A 6,800-nucleotide genomic window follows, 5' to 3' on the forward strand; every position below is an offset into this window, starting at 1 on the left:
CAGTAGGAAAGAAATTAAGTACACAAGTTCAAAACAGAATAACTGGCCCCTGGAGGATTTTTAAAACAGTAGAATTTTAACTGAATCTTGAAATGTTTCTGACATTCTTTGAACAAGAGGAGACGTAGCCCTCAGGCCACAGACGGAGTGTTTTGGGGAGACTGGGAGACGTCCGTCTGGAATTCCACTGCCAAGAGCAGAGTGAGGCCGGGGTGCTTGTGAAGACGTGGATCTGGCTTGACTGGGACTCAAAGGATGGTGGTGGAAGAATGGTTTCAATTAAAAGAGGAAAAAGACCTGTAAAGTATGTTTATTTTCATCTGAAGAAGAGTTGAGGACATGTATCTAACTAACTAACTAACTAACAAACTAACTAACTAACTCACTAAATAAATAAATAGAACAACAACAACAACAACAACAAAAGCAATGAATATATGTATGTTCACGTATAGCTGAAAAATTGTGCTCTACCCTGGAAATTGACACAACATTGTAAACTGATTATAACAAGAAAAAAGAAAGAAAGAAAAGAAAAGAAAAAAGACAGGACAGGACATGTGTCACATGATGGTATCACCAGTCAAGCTCATCTCAAGGGAGAAAACAAACAATTTTGAGGAAGCAGTCCTTCTGTATCATCATTTTTTCATGGGTAGATGGTAGGAATGATTTATTTTATAATCTTTCTGATGAAGGCAAACAGCTCATAAGCTAAGTCATAGCTGAATGTTTGCCCCATTCTTCACCTCAACATACTTCTGGTCATCCATCTGCACAATCTAAAACACAAATGATTGGCACACAAACTGGCCCCCTCTGCAAAGAGTTCCAGGCTCCCAGGATAAACTTCAGCCCACACAAGGGTGGTGGATGCAGGAAGTCTCAGCTCCTGAAGCCTGCTGCTCCAGTGCCTTCAAACTGTGCAGCTCTCAGTGGACCAGCCCTGACCCAGCCTTGGGTAGGAGAGACCAGCAAGCTCTGGGAGGAAGAAAGGGGGCTTTGGATCGTGCTCTCAACCATGTGCATTTTATTTTATTTTTGCTAGCATATTCGAAATTAGTGAAACTTCAACTGAGAAGAAATTATATTATATAGTGGTCCATTTTACCATAAATAATGCAAAAATAGACTACAGCACAGAAATGAGATAATTCATGGACAAATTTAAAATGTCTCCTGAGTTCCAACTCAACTTTGTTTGAGTGTGACCCTAAACTTCACATTTATGAAGCTGACATCACTTTCTTCCATAAACTTATCTTCCCTTACCCAACTTCTTATTTTTTATTAATTGTATGGATCTTAAGTTTTAGAGTGTTCTGAGCGTTAGAGTCAACTTCAATTATTCTTTCTCCATGATACTCCACTTTTCACTGGTCACAAAGTTCTGTCAGTTCTTCATTTAAAATATATTTCAGATTATGTTTTATGTAAGATTGCATTGAAAGAAAGTGTTGCTGTTTTTCAATTAGCAATAATCATGCCTTGGATAAACCTCACCGGCTATGATACTGCCACTGTGCAAAGCTTAAGTGTTGCTGTTTTTAAAAGTCTGTAAATGGTGGTATAATAGAAGGGGTGATTGGCTTTGGAGTCAGCCTCCAAGGCACATCATAGCTCTACTACTTTGGACAAATTAATATTTTAATGTCTTCATCCTTTAAATGAAGATAACTTCTTTGTAACATTGTTGTGGATTAAGGTAATTTGCAAATTGAATGGCATTTAGTAGAAGTTCAATATATTTAATTTTTGTTCTGACTTTCCTAAAGAGCACAGACTGGCAAATACTCATTTTTTTCTTCCAGTTTTATTGAGTTATAATTTACACTATATAAGGTTAAGATGTACAGCATAATGATTTGACTTCAATATATCATGAAGTGATCACCACAGCAAGTTTAGTGAACATGTATTATCTCATATAGATACAAAATTAAAGAAATAGAAATTTTTTTTCCTTGTGAGAACTCTTAGGATTTACTCTCTTAACAACTTTTATTATATAACATACAGCAGTGTTAATTATACTTATCATGTTGTACATTACATCCCTAGTACCTATAACTGGACATTTATACCTTTTGAATGCCTTTATCCAATTTCCCCTCTTCTCACTCTCCACCTCTGGTAACCATAAATCTGATCTTTTTTTCTATGAGTTTGTTTTTGAAGTATAATTGACCTACAACACTTTGTGAGTTCCTGTTGAAAAACATAGTGATTCAATATTTCTACATATTTCAAAATGATCACCATGGTAAGTCTGGTTTCCATCTGTCACCAAACAGGTATCAGCTAATTACTAACTATATTCGCCACACTGTACATTTCATACCCATGACTCATTTATTTTGCAACTGCAAGTTTGTACCTCTTAATCTCCCTCACTTATTTCTCTCCTCCCTTTATCCCCCTCCCTTTTGGTAACCTTCTGTTTGTTCTTTGTATCTATGACTCTGTTACTGTCTTGTTATGTTCATTCATTTGTTTCTTAGATTCCACATGAAAGTAAAATCAAATAGTATTTGTCTTTTTCTCTCTGATGTATTTCACCTAACCTAATACCTTTCAGGTCCGTCCATGTTGTCTCAAATGGCAAGATTTCATTCTTTTTTATAGCTGAGTAGTATTTCATTGCACATATGTGCCACATCTTCTTTATCCATTCATCTATTGATGGCCATTTAGGTTGCTCCCATATCTTGGCTATTATAAATAATGCTGCCATGAATGTTGGGGTGCATGTATCTTTTTGAATTAGTATTTCTGTTTTCTTCAGATAAATACCCAGGAATAGAATTACTGGATCCTATGATAGTTCTTTTTTTAATTTTTGAAGAACCTCCATGTTTTTCTTAGTGACTGCACCAATATACATTCTCACCACTGCTCGAGGGTTCCCTTTCCTCCACATGCTTGCCAACACTTGTTATTTCTTGTCTCTTTGACAACAGCCATTCTGACAGTTGTGAGATAAATAGCTCATTGTGGTTTTGATTTGCATTTCCCTGATGATTAGTGATATTGGAAGTCTTTTCATGTGATATTGGCCATCTGTATGTTTCCTTGGGAAAAATATCTATTCATATCCTCTGCCCATTTTTTAATTGGGTTTTTTGTTTGTTTGTTTGTTTTGATGTTAAATTGTGTGAGTTCTTTGTATGTTTTGGATATTAATCTTTAATTGGATATAGCATTTGCAAATATCTCCTCCCATTTAGTAGGTGTGCTTTTAATTTTGTTGATAGTTTCCTTTGCTGTGCAAAAGCTTTTCAGTTTGATGTAATCTCAATTGTTTATTTTTGCTTTTGTTTCCCTTGCCAGGGGAAACATAATCTAGAAAAATATTAATTAGACTAATGTCAAAGAGATACTGCCTATGTTTTCTTCTAGAAGTTTCATGATTTCAAGTCTTACATTTAAGTCTTTAAATCATTTTAAATTTATTTTTCTGCATGGCATGAGAAAATAGTCCAGTTTATTTATTTATTTATTTATTTTTGCATGTAGCTGTCCTGTTTTCCCAGCACTATTTATTGAAGAGGCCGTCCATTGCCCAGTGTATATTCTTGCCTCCTTTGTTGTAGACTAATTGCCCATGTAAATGTGGGTTCACTTCTGGGCTTTCTGCTCTGTCCCTTTGATCTGTGTGTCTGTTTGGGGCCAGCACTATGCTGTAGCTTTGTAGTGTGATTTGAAATCAGGGAGCATGATACCTCCAGCTTTTTCTTCTTTCTCAAAACTTTTGGCTTCAAAGATCTTTTCTGTTTCCACGCAAATTTTGTAATTTTTGTTCTACTTCTGTGAAAAATGCTATTGGTATTTTGATAGAGATTGCACTGGATCTGTAGATTACCTTGAGTGGTGTGGGAAAATAACAGTACTAATTCTTCCAGTCCGCGAGTGTGTTACATCTTTCCAACTATTTCTGTTGTCTTCAGGTTCTTTCATAAGCGTCTTACACTTTTCTGTGTACAGGTCTTTTACCGCCTTAGATTTATTCCTGGGTATTCTTTTTGCTGCAACTCTAAAGGAGATTGTTTTCTTAATTTCTCTTTCTAATAGTTTGTTGTTAGTGTATAGAAATACAACAGATTTCTATATGTTGATTTTGTATCCTGCAACTTTTCTGAATTCATTGATGAGTTCTGGTAGTTTTCTGAATGTATTTTTAGGATTTTCTATGTATATATTATGTCATCTGTCAACAGTGACAGTTTTACTTCTTTCTTTCCAATTTGGATTCCTTTTATTCTTTTCCTTGTCTGGTTGCTGTGGCTAGGACTTAAATAGTATGTTAAATAAAAGTAGTGAGATTGGGCATCCTTGTCTTGTTCCTGATCTAAGAGGAAATGCTATTAGCTTTTCATGATTGAGTATGATGCTAGCTGTGGGCTTGTCATAAATGGTCTTCATTATGTTGAGGTGTGTTCCCTCTGTACCCACTTTGTTGAGAGTTTTTATCATAAAAAGGATGTTAAATTTTGTCAAAACCTTTTTCTGCATCTATTGAGATGACTATTTTATTTTTTTATTTTATTTTTATTCATCAGGTTGTTAATATGGTGTATCACATTGACTGATTTGCAGATACTCAACCATCCTTGCATCCCTGGATAAACCCCACGTGATCATGGTGTCTGATCTTTTTACTGTATTTAATATTTTGTTGAGGATTATTGCATCTGTCTTCATCAGTGATATTGACCTGTTTTTTTTTTTTTTCTGATATTTTCATTGGGTTTTGTGTCAGGGTGATGCTGGCTTCTTAGAATGTGTTCAGAAGTGTTCCTTCCTGTGCAGGTTCTGAAATGGTTTGAAAAGGATAGGTGTTAACCTCTCCAAATATTTGGTAGAATTCACTTGTGAAAGTCTTTTGGTCCTGGACTTTTGTTTGTTAGGAGTTTTTTGTTTTTGTTTTTGTTTTTGTTTTTCAGGTTTTTTTTTTTTTTTACTAATTCAGTTTCATTAGTTATAATTGATCTGTCCATATTTTTCTCCTGGTTCAGTTTTGGGAGATTGCACATTTCTAGAAATGTTTTCATTTCTTCTAGGTTGTCCATGTTATTGGTATATAGTTGTCGGCAGGAGTTTCTTGTGATCCTTTGTATTTCTGTGGTGTTGTAATTTCCTTTTCATTTCTGACTTTATTGATTTGGGCTCCCTCTTTCTCTCTCTCTCTCTTTCTTTTTTTTGATAATTCTGGCTAAAGGTTTATCAGTTTTGTTTATCTTCTCAAAGAACCAGCTCTTAGTTTCATTGATATTTTTTTCCATTTTTCTAGTCTTTATTTTGTTTCTGCTCTGTAAATACTAAATTTTTTTTAATCTCCTCAAGTATAACTTCCCAGCTTTAAGGAGGTGTTAAAATTCAAACTTTGTATTTCTTGAGTACTTATTAATTGACATTCTGATTAAACATTAACAATGTTCTTTGGCTGGTCATTTTTATACTTACCATCAGTTGTATAAGCTGCTTTTATTTCCTAGTTACTACTGAGTCTTCTGCATTTCTCTCCCTGCTCAGAATATCAAAATCACAGGTATCAAAATCTTGGCATATCACTTTTGGAATGTTTTACATTCCTGTTTAGGATATTATTAATATTTTATTTTTAACTTTTTTATTGAGTTACAGTCATTTTACAATGTTGTGTCAAATTGTTTATACTTTAAACAGAAGCTTTTGTTTTTATTTTTGTCCTTGGGTCATTTGGTCTCTGTTGCAAAGATTCAGTGTTAGTGGGAAGCAGGCATTTCTTCACTATTATAGTCTTCTGTCCCTAGTTTTAATGAACAACCAAAATATTTTATTGGCTAAGATTCAAGAAATGAATATATAACTGAGTTTGCTTGTGAATAAGTCAGTTAAAATATTTGCATTTTTGTTGTTCCACTTCTAAAAATCTGAATAGATGTCATTTCCTATTTCAGATGTTTGAAGCAAGACATGGTAGGCATTTGTTATTTGGAAATTTCAAGAGTAAGCCCTGAAATCGTCTCTTTGCAGAAATCTAGAATTGAGAATGTATTTCCCGAATACATATACTTGTTAGTGCCTTGGTTCCTTATTTTGACAACTTTATAGTAGGACTACTGCATTGACCAGAAAAGAATAAGCTGTTTGTTTGGGGGATTTTCTGGTGAATATACTTCTGCAGTGAATCTGCCTAGAGTAAAAGAATGTATAGGTCTCATTTTATTTACAAAACACTGTTAGGTGTAAATGGGACTTTCCAATTGGTTTGACAGTTGTTCAGAACATAAATATTCAGTGTATATAAATTAATTGTTTAAATATTTGACCTTCAAAGTTGTACTCAAACACCTTGATAAAATATTATTAAATAGCAGTTAAAATCACCTAATTCAGGGATCAACAGACTTCTCCTGTAAAGAATCAGACAGTAAATATTTTAGGTATTGTGGGCCATACGCTCTCTGTTGCAAAGACCCAGCTGTGCTATTATAGTGCAAAAGCAGCCAAAGACAGTACATAAACAAATGAGAGTGACACTCAATAAAAGTTTATTTAGAAAAACAAGCAAGAGACTATAATTTGCCAATGAGTTTCAGTTTTAAAATACACTATATATGGGAACTCTGTACTTTCTGTTCAATTTTTCTGTAAACCTAAAACTACTCAAAAAAAAAAAAGTATTACTATTTTTAAAAAGCCCCAGAAAATAAAAATAATTGGGAATCAAGATTAAAACTTCCATGGCATTGCTTGGTTTTCACTGAATGATAATCTACTGGATGATTAACTCACAAGTCCTGACTGGCACATATGCT

The 6,800-nt window shown here is 34.1% G+C and overlaps 1 pseudogene; it reads right to left on the reverse strand.

Annotated features, from left to right (window-relative positions):
* Nucleotides 1–1,399: 1,399 nt before the first annotated feature.
* LOC141576912 (U4 spliceosomal RNA) lies at nucleotides 1,400–1,532 on the reverse strand (annotated as a pseudogene).
* Nucleotides 1,533–6,800: the final 5,268 nt, after the last annotated feature.

Source organism: Camelus bactrianus, unplaced genomic scaffold (genome assembly GCF_048773025.1).
Source record: "Camelus bactrianus isolate YW-2024 breed Bactrian camel unplaced genomic scaffold, ASM4877302v1 HiC_scaffold_44, whole genome shotgun sequence".
In the NCBI taxonomy this organism is placed as follows: Eukaryota; Metazoa; Chordata; class Mammalia; order Artiodactyla; family Camelidae; genus Camelus; species Camelus bactrianus.